This window comes from Serinus canaria, chromosome 4, assembly GCF_022539315.1.
Source record: "Serinus canaria isolate serCan28SL12 chromosome 4, serCan2020, whole genome shotgun sequence".
Lineage (NCBI taxonomy): Eukaryota > Metazoa > Chordata > Aves > Passeriformes > Fringillidae > Serinus > Serinus canaria.
Genome location: NC_066317.1, coordinates 44,875,960 through 44,902,044, shown reverse-complemented (window position 1 = coordinate 44,902,044; position 26,085 = coordinate 44,875,960). Strand labels below are relative to the sequence as shown.

General features: G+C 41.7%; 1 protein-coding gene across 4 annotated transcripts in view; it reads right to left on the bottom strand.

The window, feature by feature from the left end:
- Positions 1-26,085, bottom strand: part of LNX1 (ligand of numb-protein X 1) — a 148,846-nt gene that overhangs the window by 81,532 nt on the left and 41,229 nt on the right. Inside the window, exon 1 of one of the 4 annotated variants that reach the window (XM_018926190.3) lies at positions 4,007-4,078. The exons of the other annotated variants lie outside the window; for them this stretch is intronic. The gene's annotated coding sequence lies outside the window, so the exon portion shown is untranslated. Of the gene's footprint in view, positions 1-4,006; positions 4,079-26,085 lie in introns of those variants that run through there. 4 annotated transcript variants of the gene reach the window in all.

Sequence of the window (26,085 nt, the reverse complement as noted above, 5' to 3'; positions counted from 1 at the left end):
ATCTCATGATATGCCTTCCTGTTTTCCTTTCCACTCAAATTCTCTAAGTCTCTGCTCCGACAAAAGGCTCTCTCCTCTCCTGCTCACACAAACAGCCGTCTTGGGCACTCATTCCTGTCCAAATTCTTCACTCTGGAATGGCATTTATACTTCTTTATACACACCAGGCAAATTATTTTCCTAGAAGGCGAGTTATTTATTGGCTCTGAACCAAATTGCTCTTGGTGAGCTCTTTGGTACCTGTTGATGGAAGACCCTAGTTGAACTTCTTTCATCTGCTGGGAAGGAACATAGAAGAACCTCCTTTAAACTACAGTCTGTATTATTTATCAGTTCCCTCCTTTGCCTTCAGCAGATTTTCTTCACCAACTTCACAAAAATGTCTGAGCATTTTTCTACTACAATTCATTAATTTGCACCAAAATGACAGGGTATCATAGATCTGACTGGTGCATTGACACCTGTTTGATAAACTTCTAATTTCCTGGTATAGATTCATACATTGGAGACAGGAAAAATTTGCATATTTGGCTGTTTAATTTTAAAATAAATTTGCAGATGTATCTCAAGCTGTGCAAATACAGGTATAAAGACAGACGTTTCAAGTTGCAGATATTTTGTACTTCACTACTGCTGAAATTATTTCCAGGAGGACAAGATGCCATAAACTCTATTGTGTTAGACTTACTCATTTATTTACTTCAATGATTTTACTTCAATGAATTACTAAATGATTTCAGCATACATTGAAGCATTGGCAGTACACAGTGTGCAAGCTACGTTAGAAGATTAGTCATGTCATGTTAGGGGAAACTGTAGTAATCAATGTTAGTTGATAATATTTTAATGGATGCCATCTGTATTGGGTTGAAAAGATCACTGTGTCCTGCAAACACACAGGCCTGTGCATCCTCCTGTGAAGCCCCATGAAACCAGGGCAGAAGAGGCAGGGGTCAGGTCAGCTCTTTGCCTGCCACTGACCACTTTCTCCCAGTCCCTGGTCTAGGCCAGGCAGCACATTGCTTACAAAGAAGGAGATAAAAGAGCTTTCCCCAGTGCATGTTACATTCCTGTCCACACAGCTCTGGCAGGGGACTGAGCCATACTGTGTCTTTCAAGTACTCAACAGCACTAGAGATTCCTTGGGGATTTCTATGATGTACCCACAATGGTAAAATACACCCTTGCCCCAGACCCTCATGGATGGACAGTGGGATGGGGACCAGGACAAAGGGGACAGGTAGACCTGGCTGGCCCTCTGACTCAGTGGAGCAGCAGTGAGAAGGAATGATGCCAGGAAAGGAGCATCAAGAGCTGTGGGTCACATCTCAGAGTGGTGGGGACAATGAGACAGGGAGTTTGGAGTTCCCCAGATGAAACTGTCTCTCCTGACCTCCAAATGTCAGGACACATCCACATCCAATGTTCTCCCATGGGATTGCACCTCAGCTTGTAGAGGCATGCTGAAGAATGGGAAAAAGCTCTAGGAGGGGGATAATCAGGTGCAGACACAACTCCAGCATTCAGGCCAGCATTTTCAAATCAGTTCCCTCTCTTGTTTCCTCTTTGTGGAAAATGAGCAACCTGAATTGGATCACAAAACATAAAAGGATTGCCAAGCACTTGTACTATGGACTCTGCTGATTACTGAGTGCCACTGACAGTCTGCTTGGAAATTAGACTCTGCAGTCATTAATCACCAATATTTACAGTGTGACAGTTTAACTAAGATGTTGACTTCCAAAATTGACCCACTTAGTACAATTTATAGTTGGCAAAGCTCTGACAAAGTGTGTGTTACTCTGGGAAGTCATGTTTCATTTGTCATAAGCATTTACTGGATCTTCTTTAACCAGTATCTTTGCATTTTCTAGATGGCTCCTGAGAATGAGAACAAGAGCATAACGAGGAAATTAAAATCTCAAGATTAAAATAATCTCTTGACCTCAATTAATGAACAAACGATAGAACCAGGCTATTATTTTTTTTAAATGGACTGCTTTCAGAGACTGAGAGAGCACAGGGTGAAATATGGCCCTACTGGGAAAAATCCCAAAACAGCAACTTCAACCATACCAGCAACTAAAATCATCCCACCAAAGAGCCTGTATGGCATCCCTCAGGAATGGCCTTCACTTTGGAAAGCCCACAGACCCATCTGTAAAATCTCAAGGGAAGCTTGCGGTCCTTCCACCTCTTCCAGAAAAAAATCTGGGAACACATGAGATTTACATACATAAGCAAAACAAACATTCAAGTGGCCAAATCACTCCGGCTGTAGGGAGAGGATAATATTACAGATAGGCAGGCACTATATATTTTCCATTGGGAAAAATTCTTGAAGTTAGAAGATTAATCTGGTCTCTCAACACATTCATTAGTTAAATTGCAAAGCAAGCTCGTTACATAACCAACCCGAGGACAATTATATTTATCTCATCAAGGTTCACAGTACAGATGGATTGCTGACCAAGGTAGCATGAGTACCTTCTGCAGGGTGAAAGCTCTCTGATCTATTTGAAACATCAGCCCTGTGCCCTACCCAAGTTTTCTGATTATTTGTGTCTTTTTGGAAATATACATTTATGCAGTTCCTCCCAGAGGTCTCTCCAGCATGAAGAGAGGAGCTGAGGAAAGCTGGGATTCATTCTCTAGAAGTGGGCAAATCAAGGCACAGAAATTAAGTGACTTGCTCCTAATTATCAAAGAAGTCTCTGGCATAAAGGGCATCTCACTAATTCTCCCATACTTTGTTAGACATGGTAAAGGAAATGATTTAAGGAGGAGTGAAATTTCTGTACTTTAAGCATGTACAAATACATAGTGTGCTCAATCCACTCTTGAATTAATTTTTACATCCAGGTTTATACCTGAAGAGTTCAATATTTGTTGAGAGATGGAGGTCATCTTGTCTGGCTTCTTGCATGTCACATGCTGCCCATACCCTGCTCTGTTCCTTTGTGGAACCCACGGCCTGGGTTTAACCCTATAATGAATCTTTCTAGGAAGGCAGTCCACTCTGGTCTGAAGAACCAAAAGGTGGGGAGTCCACTGGTCCCTTTGTTATCTTATTCAGGAATTATTTGTGCATACATGTAAAAACACATGGATAATTTTTTTCTAATTTGATGACACTACCTCAGATTATTGTCATCAATTCATGTTATGCATTTCCTGGGAAGATGAAGGAACTGGCACCTGTAGCTTGTACCTCTACATGTGTTATACTTGTACTAACATCCTCATCTATTTTTCACGTGGAACAAAAAGGCTGTGGTAGAAACCTGCCAATATAGCAGGTGTATTAGCTAGCCCTCATGTAAGATTTTTGCTATTCCCTGCATTCTCATCCAATTTAAAGTACTCAAAAAATGCTGCCTGTAATGGGATTGATCTTACTCCATGAGTCTCTCCACATGCATTCATCTGATAAACACAGACAAAATCAGACCTTTGCTCATGTACTCAAGGAGCACACCAGATACTTTGCCCTCCCACTGAGCTATGATTACATTCTAAGGTTGTCCATTAAGGTCTTTAAAGTCTTTCCAAAGTCTCTATTTTTTTTCTGAAGCTGTCTCCCCAATATGGTACATGTTCCCAAGTTTATAATTTTACACTTTACCATGTTAAAGCAAACTTTTTTCAGTCTGAAACCCACTTTTGATGCAACTCAGATTCCCTTTTCTCTAGTTCCATGCACAGTAGTACATAGTAGTATTTGTCCTGCAAGACTAAGTAGTGAACATTGCCAGAAGAGGTCTCAGTCCTGATCTGGCTATGGAATCTCACAAAAAGAATTCTCTTTAGAGTGATTTTGCAACAACTCCTTTGATCCACCAGCCCTTAGCCACCTGACATGTTCTTAAACAAGAATGCAAAATGCTTCATTTTTGATCAAATTATGGTAGGATATCAAACTGAAGGCTTTCAGTTTCCATTAAGCCTATAGTTTCTTTTTTAACCAACTGGGTAATCTTACATTAAGGAAGCAAGCCAAGCTTACCTGACAAGACCTGAATTCAGTGAAAACATCATTGGCTGCCATTAACAATAGTCCTGTTCTTTATACTTGAACTCCCATATCAGCTTCTCTATTATTTTGCTGGAAGTGAGGTCGGGCTGACTGCCATGCTGTTATCAGAATTATCCTGTTTGTGCCATTGGGGCACTGGCAAAAGAAAAAATGAGCATGCTTTCAGTCTTGGCAGATTGCTCCAATGTTCCCAAATTTATCAAAAGTTCTTATCAGTGGGCCAGAACATTTTTCAGCCAATTTAAGAAAAAAACATAGGATGCATAGCTGCTCACAAACCAGGGGCTACTGCCTTAAAGCTAATTCCTCAAAGTAGGAGTTGTCTAACATTCTTTTAGCTGCAGATGGACTGGAAGAGAATTCATCCTCCTCATGTGATATACACAAACCATATTCTTTCTTTCAAAACATAAACCAGAAACATTTTCTGAACATTTCAGCCGTCTGTACATTTCTTATTAACAGTTTCAGTACCTACAACCCTTGCTTGGCCCACATCATTGCTACTTTTTTTTTCCTTATGTAAATTTAAAAGTCTTTCAGAGCACCATTTGCTTGCCAAGAGTAGATTTTGGTTTAAGTGTTACTAGTAATTTCCATACTTAATAACATATTTATAAATATCAATGGATATTTATCTCCCTTTTATAGCCTATTTTTCCAATACAGGGCTACATGGTTTATTTAAATATGTAAGTACTGTGTGCTTGCATGCCCACACAAGTGCCTGTAGATATGTACACCTATGCAGTCCTGTATATACATAAATGTGGACAAATTGACACCTGTTTAAACACATGCATTCAGAACAATGAGTCCATTTCTACTTTCTGTCTTTTGCCATATATATTGTCTTAACAATGTTTCGCCTATTTAGTAAGCTCTTGAAAAACTTTCAGCTTTGTTCATGCCTCTGCTTATTCAGTTTTATTAAAGGCAGTCCTTAGCTTTGGGAAATTGGCCTTTTCAAATTAGCATGTGTGAATATTATGATTTGGGACTATATTCTTTTCAAGCATATTAGATGTAACCAGGTCATGATCAGTTTTTCCTGAGAAGACACTTGATTTCCAGTCTAGTGGATCAATTAACCTTTATCTATCAGGCTACCTAAAAGGAGAATTCTTCCACTCTAGGTCTAACAACTTTTTTTTTTTGCAGAACAATCATCCAGAATTTAAAGCTAGTCTGTTGATGTTTCACCAGTACCTAAATGAAATCTTCAGCAGGTGTGCCAAATAAAGGTCCCCATAATTACATAGTTGCCTCCCCACACGCAGTAGTAGCTCAAGATGTCTTCAGATTCATTTCAGTGATTTATAATGTTACCTCTGCCCACCTCTGCTCACTGCTGAACATTGATAATCAACACATTTATTGTGCTGCATTTCCTAAGATCCTGCACTTCCCAGTTCTGAGGCAGATATATGTCACCAGGTTATAGACAGAGTCATTGCTCTCACACAATTTATTTTGTCACCCTCGGTCTGTTTAAACAACTTATACAATATTCTAGCAGATTGAGCCCTCTAGCACAACAACCTGATGAGACAATTAAGTTGAATCTATCTTGATAATTAATAAATTCTAGTTGCTCTTACTTATTACCCAGATTCCCAGCTTCAGCATATAAGCATTTCCAAATGCAGTTCTCTTTGGATCCTCTACCATGCTGATTTAATTTGTTCCTGACAAGGAAAATCTGAACCACATTTACTTTCTTAACCCCCTTCTGCATGCAGTTGCTTTAAATACAGTTGTGGCAGCTCCCAAGAGCCAGAATGTTTTGTCCCAGCCACACCTATTCAATCTCTCCATCTTTTAGTACTGTATATATTACAAGCCAGTACAGGGTTTAGCTCCATGGTATGTAGTCAGTCCAAAACCAACATGGATATTTTGTGCTGACCTGTGGAATGCTGACATGGGCTGGCTGGAATACAATCTGTGCAGCACTGTTTAAAAAAATGGCACTCAGCATCATTCTTTCTGCATCAGTGTCATGTTTTTGCAGGTGGCCTTTCAAAATAATTCAGCTAGTAAAAATTTTAATATCGGTGTAAGTACTCCACGTAGGCCACACAGACACAACTTATCAAGGAACTGCAGTCTTCTGCAATACTTGCAACACCTTGCAGCCAAAAGGCTCAGTGCTGGCTTGAGCCAGTCATGGAAACTCTCTGAAGAGACCCAGATGTGTTCCACACAGGAGAAAAAAATGCCTTAAGAGCTGCACATGTCTCACAGTTACCCACTTATATGTCTTTTTTTCCACACAGCACAAACTAGAACGTTCTGCAGAAACCTTCTGGGAACAGGCAGGGGCCCACAGACCTCTTGGATCTGCCTGGTTACTGCACTGGCACCTGCCTTCTCATAAGAGGACAAAACTCAGCACTGAACCCTGGACTGTCCCTTGAAGTGTCTGAAGCCTGTCCAATCCAGCTAAGAAAAACAGGGCATGCTTTACAAAGTGTGTCACTTCCATCAATACAACAAGAGCTTGCAAAGACATAAATTTGAGTCAGGATGCTATGGGCACTATGGGCACTCTGCTCTTACGGTAGGGATCGAAGGTAAGGGATCTTCTCTGTATCAGGAACAGTTGTGTCTTTTACTGGACTAATTGGAGTGACTGGAGGAATGGAGTGCCTTCAGGAATGCAAGTGCTCCTTTGATCACTCACACTACACGTTCTAGTATGTCCACACAGCAAACCATGAAAGGTAGCTGGAGGGAAAGAGCACACAGAAAGAGGCCACCTCAAAGGCAGTGACAATTTTTCAACCCACTGGTTCCTGAGCAGCCCAGCACATTCAATGTGAACACGTTGTTGCCTGGAAATTGTGGCACTGTGTACTGATCCAGCAAGCTCAGCAAACAGGGAATAGTGCACATCTTGCAGATAACCTCTCTTTCACCAAGTGAGTTGAGCATGAGTCTAAGCACACTGCTCTCACATGCTGCTACCTTGCTAACTTATTTACTGAAAGGAGAGTGCAATGCATACAGTATAGATTACACCAGAAACAAAAGTTGTAAGGAACATGGCCACACAGGACACACAGGCCAATTAAGAGTATAGCATATTATACATGTGCAGAGAATTTTGTTAGCAATGCCTGTTGCAAAGTGAGAGGGTGATAATTGAAGGTCTTTATCTCAGAAATGTAACCTAAAACTCAAAGGAGCAAGTGCTGCTCTGTCCTTAACTGATCTACTTACAAAGCCAAAGGCCTGAAAATAGTGGATAGAGGAGCAACTGGGTTGTTGACCTTTCCTGTGTAGAGCAAGGCCTCCTCCCTTTCATGGGTTTCTGCCCTCCCATGACACAGAAAATGCATTTTAAGCAGCTCATGTAATGGTGCTTGTGTACCTGTCAGTCCCAAGAAGCCCCAATGACTTTTGGATTTGAGGAGCAATTTCAACCACTTCTGACAGATGACAGGGGCTTTCAATAGCAATTGAACAAGTTTGGTGAAAGCAGGTAAGCTTTCACACGGAGATGAAAGACTGATAGCATTACACTGGGAGAAAACTCTCTCTGAGAATGTCTTATTGAAATGCAGAGCCCTTGCTCCTAGAATGGTAAAGTGGTCTTAAATACCCAAAAAAGCAGGAAAATATTCTTCTGAAGCTCACAGCAGTCATGAATCTGAATAAGATTCCTTGACTTTGATAGTCATCTCTTTGTTTAACTACAGTTGTTTTCTACACTATAGTAAAGGATCTGTTTGTTTAACTATTGTTGTTTTCTACACTGTGCATTCAGATGATGTATATTTTTGAAAACCATAACAAATTAATATGTAACTGTATAACACATTATATATAAAGCATACATATATAAATTCAACAGAAGATTGAATGACATTTCAGCAGTTCATAAAAGAAATAGTAGTACTAGTATTGAATAGTAGTAGTAGTATTGAATTTGTTTGTGGTCTACAATGTCAGTGCTTAGTATAATTTCAAATTATATTAGTGTCATTTTAAATGTCATTTCTCCTTGAGAAAACATTTGTTTTTATACATTGGAAACACTTTAGAAGTGGCAACTCCACAATAAAGCTATTTAAAATAAATTCAGAAGTCCATTTAGATGACTTATTAGCTCAGGTCAGAGCACGGTGTTAATAACACCAAGGCTGTGGGTTTGATACCTGCGTGGGCCATCCACTTAAGGGTTGGACTTGATAATCCTTGTGCGTCCCTTCCAGCCTGTGATTCTAGAAATCTCCTGTTATTGGGTCATTGTTGCGGTGCACTTTCCCTTACAGTGTATTCTGGTCAGCAGCAAAACCACAGAAAGCTCTTAAAAAATAGAGAAAATAAGAATTATTTCCTAACTCATTGCAAAACTAGACTCAGCTTTCAGTGTCTGGTGATGTTTTGAATATTTTGTGTGGTTTTTTTCCTAGCATAATTATTTCTGAAGAATATCTACTGAGTGTGTTGAACTTCTGAAATGTGAAAATCAAGGTCTAACCCAGGCATACAAAGCAGAAGTTTTTGAAAAAGCACTTGCACCACAGCTCATCTTTTGGAATCTCTGTTGATAATGTTGATGTGACATTTGCTGTTGTAGTTTTAGGCCTCTGAAGACCACATATGCTGAAATATTCCAGATGTAGGACAGCAAGAGCATCAAACTATTCCTATGTATATGATGGCAGGAGTTGAACCCAAACCTCCACAGGACAATGATGACATACCTGTGCTTCCTGCCTCTTGTGCTGCTTTGCTAAGAGCTGGTGCTGACACTGCACATTGGATGAGATACTACTAAGGGTAAATGAAGGGCATTACTATTATCTTTCAAAGGCTTCAGACTGAAGCAGTCCTTCAGAGCATCCCTGGTGCTGACAGAACAAGTCTATATTCATGCCCTGTGGGCAAAATCACCATTCCTATTTAGATTTGCACCACGTTCACAGAGTTCCTTGGAAGATCTGTTCACTTTGTATGTGGGGAAATGGATCAGAAAATACTGACAATTTTCAAAATGCTTGCTTTGAATTTCAATGTCTCCTTCTTTTACTGGCTAACAGTGAGCTACTGTTGGTACACACTAAGTCCCTCACACTGCACGTAAAGTAAGCTGACTTGACGAGTGTGTAGAGACTGCAAACTCCCTTGCCTACCCCTCCCTTCCCAAAACACCAGCAATGGACCATTATCTTTGATTTTGACATCTGAAGAGAGAATGCAAATGCCAGGAAGGAAGTTTTCAGACTCTGTAAAAAATACTCTCTAAAAGACCTTCCAAAGGGACTATTACAACAGGATACAGTAAAGAAAACAGGAGAAGAATTTGAGGGGGAGATGCTCACACTGTAAATGAAAAATACTTCTGAGAATAAACACAAACAAAAGCACATCCAAACTCACCTCTGCTGAAGAGAAAATTACTGAATTTTCTGCTGAAAATAGACTCAGTACATTAGTCAAATACTTGGATATGTCTAATTTATACCTTCCGGACTGTGCAGTGTAGTACAAGGAAGATGAAAGTACGCTCAGAATTGATGTTGGGGCTGCCCACCCTGGACCACCAAGGCAGAAGGCGAAATCCAGAGGCTACAAGATGTGTACTAGGATACAAATTCACTGAAAATTTTCCTTTATATCACCAGGGTATCTCCTCAAGAATCAGGAAAAAATGATCTCTAAGGTCACTGAACTGAAGATTAGGAAACGCCAGCCTTTCTGAGCATCTTGGTAATAGATGGCCACTATAAAAATTGCCATTACTTATTATGTTTTGGGGACAGTTACTAGATTAGGGCTATCTATACTCTACTCTACAACAACACGCGATGCAATAGCCTTATCCTAAAGGCAGCCCTTCTCTGCCAGTTTCTCCCACTAAAAACTGTCAGAGTAGACTGTGCTGTGCAAACCACACAGACAGTCTGCACATCAAAGACTTTGCAAGCTAAGCAGCTGAGATCAGGAGACTAGATCTGCACAACAAATTCCAGAACAACTCAACATTACATAGATCCGTACAGGACTTTGTGCACGACATGAAAGACATTCTTAAAAGATGAACTTTCAAAAAAGATAGGGGATGGTGACTTACTGAAAAGAGGTTAAAAGTTCTGAACAGTTGCGAAGTGTGGCTGACTTTCAAAAAAATTCCTGAGCAGCTGAGAAGCTGTCTTAGGAAAGAACAGGAGAGAGCACAGTGAGGCAGCAGCAGCACTGACTTGGTTTATGGCTTCTGCTGTGTTATCAAGCAGCAGGTTTTTGTCAGAATGCTTTCCAGGCCTAGGGACTTTATGAAAAAACCTGAGCAGACTCTTAGTGGTCTACATGAGAACATGCAGTTTCATTACAAAATAAAATTTGCTGGTTTGAACTGCAATTGCAATGAATGATCATGGAGGAGTAAATTAAAGGAAAAGTGTTAAACTTACAGCTGAAGTGATGCTGCAGTCTGAAAGGAAAAACATAGAGCATCCTTTGCTGGTGTTTTCATAAGCTACTGATCTGTAGGTGCTGAGCACAGGGTGCAGAGCTTGAGCAGCCCTCACAAGGCTCTGAATGAGTGACAGGACTGCTCTGTAACCCAATCAGTCAAAAGTTATCTTGGAAAGAAAAAGGTATCAAGACAAGGGAAAAGCGTATAGAGAAGAACAATTCTTGCAAGAGGAAATTTTCCGCGTGTCTACCTTTATTTAAGAAAGTAGAAAATGTTCAGAATCACAGCTTTAAATTCATCTTCTCCCTAATTAAGAATTTATCCTTAACCCAATTTCTTAGGGAAACAAAGTCGAGGCAATCACACCTTTGTCTGTCTGTGTCTGTCTACATGTCCTCCCTCTGTATCTTCAGAGTCCAGTGGCCTTTTCCACTACCTTAACTTTAACAAAGGATAGTGATTTCCAAGATATTATGTGGCCATAGATGTAAAGAAAGTAAGGTAGAGTAATAAAGGAAAGAAACCCCACTAATCATTCGTATGGAGAGAGCATGAGTACACTGAGGATCCAACAAAAGGCTTGAAATTCCTGAATACCTCATGGGAAACACTTTAATTAAACTCACACCTTTCTAAACATCAGGAAATACAGCTACTAAATACAAAACTGTAAGATACTGAGCTGCACTGGCTCAGCTGCTCACCCAGCAACTCCAGCAAGCAAACCCATTACTACAATTGGAAAATACCTGTATTTCGTCGGATGGAAAGCGCGGCAAACAGGCTCTTGGTGAATAATCTAGGCATGAAAAATGTCAAGGAAGCCGTTTCCAATTAGCAGTCCTCACCAAAAGAAAGTTTCCCCTCTACCCCCCTGCAGGGCAGCATTTTTGGGAGCCCATGGGAAGGAGCCCTCGGTGGCCAGGGGCGCACAGGGCTGGGGCTGCTGTGCGGGGAGGGCTCCCTCGCTCAAGGGGAAGCGCAGTCGCCAACCCAAGAACAACAAAACAGCATTACACTTAATCCACTGCCATCTGGCTTCATTTTGACAATCCACAAAATCAGACACAATATTCTTCCACAAAATCCCTGAAAAACAGCGCAGAACTAGTGTCAAACCCAGTGTCCCTTCCCCCCCTGCCCCGGGCCCTCTGAGGGCTTGGCAGAGAGGTTTCTCATAAAATGAAGAGCGATTCCCCCAAGTGACATTTCTGCAGGAGCGCTCAAGCTGCAGATGTTTCCACTGTGGAAGGAGAGTTTGTATAATGCAGCACTGCTTGTCATATTTATGGAGGTAGGGAGGGGGAAGGGGGTGAGAAACAGCAAGCAGGAGAGGCTGCAAGCAGTGGTGTTGATCCATAGGTGATGAACTGCCTGAGGCTATCAGCTCCGTGTGTTTGCTCAGCTCTTGACCTGACCAAGGGAGAACAAGAACCATCCATCTTCCCTGGCAGAAACCAAGCAGCTGTTCCTGAAAGGCCAAGGCAAAACACACAGCCTTTAAGCTAGCTGGGAACACAACATCTCTGCAACACAGCAAGACAAGTCCCATTCTTCTTGTTCTTGTTATTTCAAAAATGTGTTGCAGGAAGCCTTGATTTGCAACATTTGCATTGTTACTGAGGCATTAAGGTAGTCTGCAGGGCCTCCTAACTGACCTCAGATATCCCCTTGTAGCCTATGGCTTTCAAAACTTCTTAATGGAGGTGTTTCTTTCCACAACAGAAGGCAGAAACACAAATAAAATCATTGAAATAATGCCTGTTTCATGTTGAATTGTGTTCCCAAATGCTGAATTGTATTGACAAACACTGATTATCCACAGAAAACCAGTTGCTAAGAACTGAACCGTGTTTTTATTGACACCTCATGACTTAAGGTTGCAACTCAACTGTTGGGCCTTTCATGCCCTTTCAGACAATCAAATGCTGAGGATGCCCAGCCTCCATCTTGACATGGACCTTCTGTAGCTCCTGGGACATTGCTACCAACTCTATGTGGATATCTCAGGTATTCTGAGGTCTCTCATCTAACACTAGATGCCTAAATTCAGGCATCTGCATGAGATTTCAAGAGTTACCCCATAAAGGCTATGTTCTCCCTCAGAGCATCCTCCTGCAGTCCATGTTGTGATACATCTGCTCGCATTTTCTGGTACCTGTGATAGGAGCAAGTGTGTGTGCCTTCTCAGTTGCCAAAATTAGTGGACTAGCAAGCAAAGCATTTACTCACTAAAAGAGATAATTTGCTAATGATACTTTGCTGAGTTCCCATATAAAAGCTGTCAGGACAGAAGACAAGGCAGACTCCATTTGCACATCTGTCTTAGGGCTGAAGACCACAGGAATGTCCCCAGGCATGGCCTGTGCTCTGTCTCTCAGCATGGCTGAGCATCCTCTCTTTCAGAAAGCTCATTACTGACAGCAGCATTGATGTTAGCAGGCACATCTCTGTGGAGTGCTGCATGTGCACATGCATTAATCAGGAATCTTTCTTAATGTTCAAGATTGCGCCAGGGAACAGCCTTGTCAGGCCTTCACAAAGGGATTAGAAGATTTGAGGGTAAATGGAAAGAGGAAGTTCCCTGAGCAACAGCAGTGTCACCTGCAAGGGACATGTAATGTCATAAAAGTTTATCCTATTGAAACTCCCAGATGTTTCCAGTTGTAGCATACAAAAACCCACATTCATATCACAGCCTGAGAGGAGGAAATGGCACACTTGTGCTAAATACTGGGGAATTGTCTTTATAGCACAGACTGTATCTGCATGAGCTTCAGCATTGCAGATAGAAAAGCTGTGTGATCACACACCAGCAGCTCAAGCAAGTACACACCTGGAAGGAGGGGAAGGGAGAACATAATCTCCTGTAAAACCAGAACTGTAAGTAATACAAAATAAATACTTATACTGATGAAGGCAGTAAAGGAACAACAAGCAAATAAATTTGTATCCCTAATACTAAAAAAAAAAAAAAAAAAAAAAAAAAAAAAAAAAGCAAGGCAGCAAAAAAACTTGCTTATGACCCAGACTAAAAGAACTGAGGAACCTGCACTATGATGAATAATGCTGATCCATGATTTCTGATGCTAACAGATTTTTATTGCTGTTTACTTATAGCTGTACATAGAGCTATACTTATATGTAGTTTATATGCTGTTTACTTATAGCTAAACATGTAGCTGTACTTATAGCTCATAGCTTTACATACAGGTATATATTTTGTGAAACAGTTTATTTAGCATGTTCACTTTGTGGCTTTGATCATTTCAACATTCTCACAATGTTCATCCCCGACTATGCTACAGTAGCACAACAGATGGAAGGTTACAAGTGCAGCTCCACGGTCAACAAAACCCTAAAAGGACAGTGGAATGTGAATTGCAGGTTTTTACTGATAGCAGCAGACTCCAGGTTAGAGTTCCTTTTTGCACAGAGGTGCCTGGTACCTCCCCCCCTCTGTGTCCTTTAAGTCCTTCCTGTACACCATGACTAAGCAGTCACTCACCTTAGAGGTAGGTGGAGTTCCTGATGGCATTACTAAGGTTTTTTCTCAGAGACTGAGAGCAAACATATATAAGGCCAGGATGATGGAACTGCTGGATTTTTAAAGGGTATTTCTGTTTGGTTTTTTGAAAGAATAAACTCCATTTTGTTCTGCTTTCATACAAGGTCTGTTCAAATCTTCATAGTGATCACAAAAGGATTTGATTTGGCTCTTTGCCAAAGCTATGTTCTCTGTATAATCAAGAGAGAGATCTGCTTGTCAAATGTTTACAGGGCCTTATTCTACATCAGAGCAGAAAAGTTCTGCACCATCCATTCCAAAGAAGTCCCTTTTTCTACTTCAGGAGGTTATGAAGACTTAAAAAAAAAACCAAGTTCACATCCTCTTATGCTCATATAGCAACACCTGGGGCAGCAGCTACCTGTTCAACATCACTGTTAAAATGAGAACAGCAGAAATCTCACAATCTTTCATATGCCTGCAGTGGGAAGGAACTGTTTTCTCTATGTATTTTTGAGTATCTTAACTGTATCTGTTGAAGAAATTAAGGCTGAATATGACAACAATTCAATAACTTTTTAAAATAGAAAAAAAATGCCTGCCTCTGTAGCATGCCCCTCTATATTCAGGTCACCACTATATGATTTATTTACACCTTTCCTTCATCTTATTAAACATACACAGTTATGAGTTTCCCTGTGCCACTGGTATTATCACAAGCCTACCAGTGGTTTGTAACAGGGGTTGGAATGTCAGTCTGGAGTTACTAAACTTTCATATTCAGAACCAGGTACTTTGAGTACATCCTGCTTCCCACTCCTCTTGCTCTTCTCCACCTTCTCATTTACTCAACTAGAGCTTCTCCAGGCAATTTAAACCAATAATTATTTTCAGTTGATGTTAACTGATACCTGACAGGAGTCTGCAGCATTAATCATGCCCAAATCTATATAATTTCAAAATTGTCTCACTGTACCCTAACTCCATTCCTTTACTGGGGTACTGTCAGAATATTCAGTGAAAAGAGGGGCTTTGTTTTAAAGACATTTATTTTGCCTAAGGATTATCATTCCCTGTATTGCAAATTGGCAATATTCATGGAAATCTTTGCTGAGAGAGGGTATCCTGCAGCAATTAAGGTGTCTCACAAAGCTGCATAAAACGTTTGAGGAAAATTGAGTTAAAATTGTGAAGGACTGAAATAGTCATCTCTTGTCATCTGTTACACAGGATATATGCTATTTTAATTTGCTTCAATGCCTGTAATCTCTCTATGTGCAGCAGTTTAAAGCTTTGCTCTGTTTTAAAATAGAAAGGTAAAGCTTTTTGTCACACTTCATTTACTGGCCAGCTGGAACTGCACTGCCTGTTCCTGCTCATTTATGAGAGTTCAGAGCTGAGTGTTGTGGGCAGCACCCCAGTTTAGCTTCTCTAGGAAAAAAAAAATTGACAGGAAACGAGGGGAAAATTGACTATAAAGGTCTTCCTTAAAAGGCAAGGGAGATCTTATGAACGAGAATTGCACTCCTTAACTCCATCTCACAAATAACATTCTCAAGGCCAAAATCACTCATTCAGAAAGGATCTCAGAGACCAACCAGAATATGCTGCATGGCCTCACAGTGTCTGCCATTGCAGACTCAAAACCTGTGCCAAAATATTAAAATGCCATTGTAGGTCACAGCACAACAATTGTGGAAAAGGAAAGTGCGTAACAGCAGAAAATAAATCATAGCTAATTGAAACATCATTTTAGAAACTATTGTGGCTCTCATATTAAAATTGTTGTTGCTCTTTTTCAACGGAAAGTTTTGGGTTTTTTTTCATTTTAAAAGAGTACACTTTCACAGTGCTTTATACTGTGCAGTGTTATTTTATCATCTGTTTGTTTCATCTTCCTTCCACCACTCTCTTTCAGCCACTTCACAGAGTGTTAGCTTAACACCAACAGTGAATTGAGTGGATATTAAATGTTTCTGTCAGATTATCATTAGCATTGCCAAAATCCTGTTCAAAATAGTCCCTCTCAACCCCCTCCAGGTTTCTAACCCAAAGCCTTAGCAGTAGGTGGCTGCTTTTTGGCTCATTTGTCAGTCATAATAATATCTTAGCAGACACTCTTATCTGGATAGCAATTTCTATGGCCAACTCTCTGCTTTAGGTTTTTTACCCTTCTCTCTCAGATTATGGGAAAACTCAGTCTAGTTTGATGTATGCAACAACCTGTTTTAAAAAACAAAAGATTCTCCTCATGCCTATTCCAGCCTATACTGCTGTTAGCATGGCTGCAGTTGACAAAAGAGGTTTCACACTCTGGACTTGGTCTTGGAGCTGCTCAAACAAGACTGCTGGCCCTTGTTACTTCAACAGAAAATATACCTTCCCGTGGGAGAGGCTCAGCAGTAACCCTGTCATCCTTTCTCTCTTCCAGCTGGTTGAACTTCAGCTGTGCCTTGATTGAACCAGGCCAGAGGCTCTGCTCCCTGCTGCTCTCTGCATGTGGAGATGGAGAACTACCTCCACCTCAGCAAATTGCATTGGTGAAAATGTGAGGTACATGGGCAGCCATTGATGAAATATTGCTGACTGTGAAATCCATGGCACCTCAAATTGTTCTAGACGAGGTATCAGAGAGAAAAAAATATACTAAACCGAAACCTCCCGATGAAAAAGCTTTTCTGAAAGAGCAGGAAGTTGCTTTACATTGACCTTGTAGAGAGAGGAAGGATAGGATTTGCCACAGAGCTCTCCCATCTGCTCTCCAGCTTTGGTGAGTTGGAGCACAAGTGCTCAGGCAGTGGTGTCTGCCAGTGTCCTTTTTTATCTGCAAGAGCTGCCTGGGCTGCAGTGAGTGAGGGGCATGGACAGACCCCCAAATTACCCTGGCTCTCTGGAGAAGCACACTCATGCAGAATGAGAAACACAGAGGTGACCAAACTTTCCTTCATATGACAGGGAGAATACAGTTGATGGTACATCTGTGTTGCTACCATTCTTCAGAGAAGAAAGTCTATAAAGTGACAGTTTTCTCCTCTAAGAGGTGCCTGATGTGCTTCAAACCCAGTGTTTTGATTTACCTGTTCACTGCTGTCATGAAACATAGCTAAAATCATCTTCAGAATACCTTGACATGCTCAGGATAATGATTTAAAACCAAGTTACTACATGTCCAGAAGGAAAAAGAAAGTAGTTGTGGAACATGTTCCACAAGCTCATAAAAATGTAGCTTTTAACAAAGATTAAATAAGAGTTAAAGTGTTACAATTACCACAGGAAAAAAAAATACAATATCTGCTCAGATCTGGAAAACAAGAAAAAACACGTAAAAGTAGTAAGAAAATCAAGAATATTTCTTTTGTCTTTCTGCAGAAAAATCCTAAAATATCTGCTACTTGAAAAGTCTGTAATTTAATAAAAGACTGGGAAGTATCCTGAAAGCAGCTGCAAATTATGTATCTACCATACTCCTGCAAGGTGGTGTAGAGCAGCCTCCTTCATAAGCCCCAAGCACACAGAACTTCAGAGAAGAGCACAAATGAGTCTCAGATGTATCTTACTAATTGAATTTCAATTATTGAAAGGAAGGCTTGACTTTGACCTATGCATGAAAAACATCATCTTTCCCATTGGATGTTGTTTGGGGTTTTTTTAAAAACCCATATTCTAAGTCTCTAATGAAAAATGGAGATTTGATACCCTGCTGGTAGCAAAATCCTTTCAGTTTGCCTGGATCTGTTAGGATCCACAGGGAGGGAGTGTTATGAGGGGAAGAGAGGACAAGACCTCTGTATAGACACCAAAAAGGCAGCAGAGTTCTGGTGGAGGCAGTGATACTTCATGAGTTAAATCAGCTGGAAGTTGCAGGCTAAACAGCCCAACCCCACCACTCGAAAGGGACCTGCATTTCAACTCCATGTCCAAACCTCCAGCTGCATCACACACAGAGGCATGCTGTGAGACCAGCAGTGGAACACAGCCTGTGCTCTCTGCTCCCAACACACTCCCAAGGCAGCCAAGCAGCGGTAGGGACCAGATGTGCAAAACCTGCAGCTGGTGGGCTGTGTTTCGCACAGGCCAAATGAAAGCCAGCAAGGCAGTAGAGCAGGGTTTTACATGAGAAAGTCACCAGAGCTTGTTTCAGTTTGGTCACTCTGTCTGTGCTGCTCTCCAACAAGGGGGATGCAGCTCAGATATCTTTCCCTGGCTGGGGGCTACTGTGCTATAATTTCCCTATCCCAAGGTGGCATTGCTTGGCTTTTCTCACAGCATAATCTTTGAACAACCTCCACACATAGGAGAGTCTTAATCCACCCTTGCAATAAAAGCTCCTGGGTTCTTCGGTGTCTTTGACACCTTTACAAAGCAACGAATGAAAGCATTGGAAAACAAGGCAAACAGCAGCTGGCAAGTTCTGGAGGGAACATTCCCTATGGTTTTCAAAAGTGGAATGATCTTTCCTCCTTACAGCATTTCCTGTGAGATTCTGCCCTTTAACCTGCCACTAAATCTCAGTGTAATTACATCATTAATTTTCTCTCCCTACCATGCAAAACTTAGCCTAAAGTGGCTTGCATAATCCAAATTCATTCTGCATTGCCCAAGCACAAGTTAGCTCAAATGCTATTTGGGATAAGAGGAAGCCATATGCAATAGTGGAAACAGTGATAAGGTGTTACAGATTTTCCTGTAAGAGGGAGTTTATTCAGACAGCCAAGATATGAAGCTCATACTGGGGGTGGACACAACAATGAAACTAGAGAAAACATCTCAAGGACACAATCTAAAAAATGTCAGAAATCTAGAGTTGAGGTCCATTTGCAAAGCTATACACATTTAGAATCACAAAGTCAACTTGTTCCACATGAAGTATAGGAAATATCATGAAAACCCTTTTTACCAAATTGAATCAAAGCAGGTGATACAACTCATCTGAAATTTGAGTGTAGGTGCTGGTGTCACTCATATTCCTTTCCCACAATGGGCAACTGGAATTTATAATTTACAACTAGCAGACTACAGACATGTTCTCTCAATATGTTATCTCTTGTCTTGATTTGTGTTGTTTATTCCTAACATTACAACTCCTTTACTAGGCTTTGTTCTGGACAATGTTATGTACATGGCAGAACTTCCCATATGGAATGGTTTACTGCCCCTGGGATATCAGTGCAAGTGCTGTGGTTTGCAACAGATGGGGCTTGGTTAGCCAAGGATCCAGTGACCATGGGAGTTTCTACAACTGTTTTACACAGGTCTCCCATCACCACTTGGAGGCAAAGCAGACAAGAGACATCCTCAGGGATGGAGAGAGAGGCTAGAAGAGACATGCTGGCCAAAAGACAGGAGAAAACAAGGAAAGCAGGAGGTCAACGCATCATGTTCATAGCTGTACCAGCAGTTCAATTTGTTAGCAGTCTTGTAAATGCCACTTAGCCACTGAACTTATTATCAGCCATGAAGTGCCCATTAATTCTCCTCTGGGTTGTGACTGACCCAACCAGTCAGTCCAACAGCCAGTGCAGACACAACAACCTTGTCTCCTTCAGCTGTTTCACCCCTACTTTCACTTTCTCCATTCACCTCCACCCCCTGAGAACAGGACATGTTGTGCAACAACACACATATTAATGTCACCGTGCGGGCAGAGAAGTGTATCTACAACCTCAGCACAAAATCCTGAGCTGAAATGTCACATCACAGTCCTGAAAGCAGATGTTTTTCATGTGAACCCAAGTTAGGGTCAAGTTCAGGCTGGGGCTATATTCTACAGAATAAAGGTGATGCATATGTCCTCAGCTCAGGATTTCCCTCTGGGTTTCTCCACAGCAAGACCCCACTGCTTGTACATGCTGGTTACCATATTGTAGTTTGCATTTCCTCCTTCAAAACCACCCTGAGAGAGGCAGAAGGTGGTGAAAATGAGTCTGATGAGGACTGAATGCACCCTTGCACATTTGCTAATTTCTGAAACAGGCTGCTGAGAAGTGCCAAGCTCATCAAGGGCACGTGGAGCAGGTGAGGGGCAACATGCTCCGAATGACCTGGGAGACAGTGTGGAGATGGGAAAACTTTAGCTCTCTTCAGCTTGTTTCAGAGACAAAACTACCTTTGGCCCTTTCACAGACTCAGCTGATCCCAAATATAATGGAGGCACAGATCTGCTTCTCTCAGGGTCAAGGAGCAAAGTAGAGGGCAGTGTCTGAGCAAGTAATGAAGCAAAAATCAACTGAAACAAAGACAGGCATTTAGATGAGGAGAAGAAGAAAGAGTTGTATAAAAGCAATGGCATTTCTAATGGAACAAAAAGCATATTAGCTGAAAGCCAAGTATTGGATCCAGGGAGAAGATTTGAATCATCCCCTTGGAAATGTTCCACCCTTAATAAAACATTAACTATTCATTGAGAGAGAACACACGTGTGTGCATGAATCAGTAGCCTGGTGGGTCTTCTTGTGAGAGGTTAGACTTCCTGAGCACCAGTCGCTCTTCTAGTAAATGTTAATTGTTTATCCAAAGTGAAACAACTTCAAAAGGAGAGGCTGAGGTCCTCCTGACTGCCTCTGCCTTGTGCAAGGTAGTGATAGAAGAAGTGGACCAATTCCTTAACTGCTCCACCATTCAGTAAAGGTGACTCTCAAAAACCTCTTAATTTGTTTCCCAAAAAACAGAAATATTTTGGGGTTTGGTCAGAAAAAAACCCAGAAACCAGAATCCCTCTCAGTACCATCTGACTTGGATTTAGCCTTGCATTTTTTCAGCTGCAGAGCAGCCCCAGTGTCGACCCAGGAGAAAGAGCCCTTTCCAGGCCCAACTCCCACTGTCACCCCCAGCCTTGTAACTGCAACCACAGACCTGCCAGAAGATTTGTGCTCCTATTCAAAAATAAGCTGACTAGATACCACACAGAGGCAATGTGATTTCTACATGCACTGCCAAAAGCAGCCCCTCTGACAGTAGCCAGGAATGGTTCCTCTGTAACAGCCAGCCACCTGTCTTGGGCTTCACTATGCTCAAGAACAGTAGTCAGTCTGTTTTAATTAGACAGTATTTAAAAACATAAATCAGCTTGTCTCACTTGCCTATATTCACTGGTCACAATCAGCTCTTAGCCAGTAAGTTTTCAAAACTTATTTATGCTTGACATCAACTATTTCCCAGAGGATCAATTCCTGCTAGCAGACAGAATGCTTGAGTGTTTTCCAGCTATTTTGAAATCAAGGAGTAATCTACCACTGTGGGGGAAGAGAAGCCACTATCCTAGTTTTATTTTTTTTTTGTTTTAAGTTGCACCCTTTCTCCTGATCATTGCCAGTGAGAAAAGCTGTTTTCCCATTGCTATAGCCAGAAGGCAGGGTGTTTTTTAGCCATGATGTCTCCTTCCATCTTCCTATGTGTTATGAATCAAGCAGGAACTGCAAATCACAGGCTGCACAAGACTGCTGTATGGCAAATATTGCCTGTCATTGTTTACTTGCTTTTCTGTCTGGGGAAAGCAGATGTTTTGCTCAGTCTGCAATGGTACTGCACTGCTGATCCTGATTTACACCTCAAGATGCAATGTACTCTTGTGGAAGGAGGGATCTGCCTTGTCATGCACATATTGAGAGGCAGAAGCCCCAGTGCTGAGGCATTTTCAAGACAGAGGAAATGCAACAGAGCAGAGGGACAAGAAGTAAGCAAGAGTTACAGCTCCAGAAGCAAAGGACCTGGACTTGAGAGGCACAGACCACTGCCAGAACTCCCACAAGATGCTTGGCTTCCAGTGCATAAGATGGTCTTGGAGTCCTGTTTTCTCCTACGGAGATCACTTGTTGCCTCCTGCTGCTGGGATGAGAAGGAAATTGGTTCTCTTAGCACACCAAGAAATCTCCTTTATACTTGGACATTACTTCTTGGTTTGTAACTCAAACTTATAAATAGAACTCAAAGGGGAAAACTGCACTGAAACAGCTGAGATAAGAGTATGAGGATCACAGGTTCTAAGGAGCAGGCATGGGCAATCTGACCATGCAATTTGTTTGCAGATCAAGATGAAAAGCACTAGATGGATTGTTTTCCTGACACATTGGAGTGGAGCTCTTCCCTTTTCACTCTGCAGTGCCAATGTCAGTTGGGTGCTTTTCATTCCTTTCCAATTCAGACAACTCAACTGTGTGAGCCATCCAAGTAGATGGCTGAGCTAGATCAAATACAGGGCATGCTTTGCTAAGTTAAATAAGAAGTTAGTAGAAAAAAAGATTACGCCAAGCCCTAGGAATTGCCTGGCACATCTCTGCTAGACAGAAAGCAGCAGGAACTTCCACATGAATAATCCTTGTGTTAGAAGGCTTGCCATTAGTTCTGAGTGAATTAAATCTGGGCAGCAGAAGCAGAGAAGATACACCAGACTGAAGTACCTTCAGACTTCATATCTCCCTAGGAAAAAAATTCATTCCTTAAGTTACTTCTTCTAAAGGGAAAGATAGATGGGCTTAAAATGAAGGAGGAGTTTTTTGAATCTTGCTGGACATGAACAGGTACAAAAGAGCTCCAATGTGGAGCAGAATCACAGAACCATAGAATACTTGAGGTTGAAAGGAGCCTCTGGAACCCTCCTGCTCAAGCAGAGCCACATGGAGCTAGCTGCCCACAACCATGTACAGATGACTTCTGAGCATCTCCAAGGATGGAGATCCACATCTCTGAGCACCCTCTGCCAGTGCTTAGGCAAAAAAAAAAAACCTAAAAAACCTTTTTTCGTGATGTTCAAGGAACATTCTGCTGTGGTTTATGTCAGAGCTAAAAATGGTAGCAGTAAAAATGGCCTACCATTGTGAATTTCCTTGAATATTCGTAGATTTCAGAGCTAATCTTGGAACACTTGCAGGAGTTGCCTAGAAACCACCAGTCTGGCCACACCACTAAGTGCAGGCTGGGCCTGTATGGCATAGCAGATACTGGAATGTATCTACTACAAACACATCCAACCTGTCACTAAATCGTATGCATGAGAACAGAAATTATACCCATACTCCAAATATCCATCTTTATAGCCATGTCCTATTATGAAGTATGCAGAAAACCACATTTTACATAGACTGATGTGTATATGGGACATACACTCATTGATATGCATCCTCCCCCACCTCTCTCAACCTCACTGGAAACCAAGGCAGTTAGTTCCACCAAAGCAAGAAACCTCTCTTACAGGAAATGGAGCAGACTTAGTAGTCTGGCTTTCAGGCACTTTCATAAAATTACACACAAATTACACTAAAAATCTCTTCATGGTTATATTTGTAATTAAGCAAGAGATTGCACTGGTGTAAAAAAGAAAGAGATCAAATCAAATCTAAAGCATGATAGCAAAGTGAATATAATGTATTTATGACACCCTAGGAAACCTGTTATTAGAGTGAAGAAAAAAAAAACATTCCAGGTTCCATGCAAGCCAACTGCTAAAATCATTAAAGCTTCCTAGAATAACAGTTGCCTTAGCTAGACCTGTCAACAACAGGAGCCCTGAGGAATCTGCCATCTTTGCTGGTTACTGCTCTCCTCCTTGTGGTTGTTCAATCACGTCATGATGTTCATCTCAAGGGCAGAGCACAGCTGTCTAACTTCCTCTGGAGCCTACCAGGACCATTCCTGGAATGACCCTGCAGCTGCAGAGGGGCAAACCAGCCAATGTGCTATGGGAGATGGCTACCTTGGATATCTGGGAGATGTCCATGGCACCATGGACATCTGGGACTCTCCACAGGACATGGTCATCCCACCCTGCCTCCTCCTTCTCATCTTGGGACATACCCACTTCTTCTCGTCCTTGATATACCCTCCTCCCTCTTCTGAAGCACCCTTTGCATTTATTTATTGTCACTGCATCCTCTGCACAGCCTGCATCTCCTTTATCTCCTGTTCATTCACAGCCACCCACTCCCCTCACCCTGACAAGGAGCAGCTCTGCTCAGAGGGAATGGAGCAGCACAAGCAAACTACTGGGCACATCTGGCTCACCTTCAGCTGCTGCCAACCAGCACCCCCAGGCCCTTCTCAGCTTTCCAGCCACTCTGCCCCCAGCCTGTAGCACTGCAAGGGTTGTTGGGACCCAAGGGCAGGATGCTGCACTGAACCCTCTTGAACCTCACAAAATTGATCCTCATTGATCCAGCCTGTCCAGTTCTCTCTGCAGAGCCTTCCTGCCTCCCAGCAGATCAGCACTCCTGCTCAACTTTGTGTCATCTGTGAACTGACTGAGGGGGCACTTGATCCCCTCTTCTCTCAACCAGTCTCCTAAACAGGCCAAAGTCTGCCCTCCAGAAGCCCAAGACAGCATTTCTGCTGAGGCCCTTCTTGCTTCTCCATGGATAAAACCTGTCATTTTGTGACTGCTGTGCCCAAGAGGCCTCCAAACACTACAAGTTCTTCACTATTCACAAACACCAGGTTCAGTGGTGGACCTGGCTCCTTCACCAGCTGTGTCAGCCACACACTCCAGGAACCTTCCTAGGCTGTGTCCTTTGCTCTGTTGTATTTCCAGCAGACATCTGATCAGATGAAGTCCCCCCCAAAGGCCAGCGACTGGGAGACTTCTCCCAGCTGCTTGTGGAATATTTCAGCTGCCTCTTTGCCCTGTAATGGTCTCCCACCAGGATACCTGCCTTGTTGCCTTCTGATTCTTACCCATAAACACTCAACTCTATCATCACCATCAGAACTCTCCCTAACTTATAGGGCTACTCCACCATCTCTCCTTCTTTACCTGCCCCTTCTGAAGTGTTTCTAGCTATCCATTGCAGCATTCCACTTGGAGAAGTCTTCCCCTCATGTCTCTGTGATGGGAACTGAATCAGTTTTCCTGCTCCTTCTGTGTGCACTCGTGTAGATCCACCTCAGCTGGGCTTTTGATCCCACCACCTTTCTGGAAGGAAGCAGCCCTTATTCCCACATGGCCTACATTATAGTTGTTAGTAAACAATCAATCACAGGGATAGTTCATTGCTTTTGGGGTGAAGCTACTCCCTGTATTTTTTTTTCTCTGCTTAGAGGGGAAAACAATCATAACAAGCCTTTTCATGGTCCTCATGATTATTTAACTGATACTAAGGAGATGAGGACACAGTGGTGATGCATTATTCTTCTGAAGCACAAACCATGGATGAAACTATGAAAGAATGGTAATTCCAACCTTGCAAATACCATTTGGGATACTTGGATCCATGGCAAATTTAAGCTTAAAAGACAACTCTTACCTCTACAGTGAGCTAAGCCATATGACGACAAGGGAATCTTTATTCTTGAGCACATTTGAAACAACAACTGTTGAACCAACTGTTGATTCCTTCCAGATCATCTGGTTCTAGAGAATAGAAAAGGGTATCCTGCATCCAGTTTTTGCCATAGTGGAAAAATAAAAAGTTCTTAGAAATGAGGGCTTATGTCCAATGGTTTAAAAACCTAGCAGCAATGTTGGAGCGAATTTGCCATGTAATCTATTTCAATTGTTTGGCTTTGCTCAAATAATTTTGGCTTGTAAGTATGAAGCATAAGAACCAAATTTTTGGTTACATTTTTGTAACATTACAAATCAAGTAGTGACATAAATGTAGAGTGAAAAAACACTAGAAATTATATACCATTTGAGAATTTACAGATCTTTAGTTTTTCTGTCAGGATAGGTTCATATTTTCATGAAAGTTCTTCACAGTCTAGGCACTTAGATGATTTGTATGATTGAAGCAGTAGTACATCTGTATTGACCATAAACAACCAGCATGTGCAAACAAAGTGCCAACATATGGTAAGACAAACAACAGAAAGAGAAAGAAAGTCTTCTGCTACAAATTATAAACTTGTTACAGGAAAATACATTACCTGTCCACCAACAAAGCCTTTTAGAATGTGCTATATACAGAACCATATCAAACCAGAGCTACAGGCACACACCTCCTTTCTAAGGCAGATATAAAATGCTTTACTTGTTACTTCCAGGCAGGTTTTAGACACTGACAGGCAAAGACCACTGGGTTGTTTGGACACCTAGAAGAAGAGCACGTTGCTCTCACCTGAGTGACTCAGTTCAGTTTTGCTCACCCATGCAACCCAGGAGAAAGAAGCTCCTTCTTTCTCTCATTC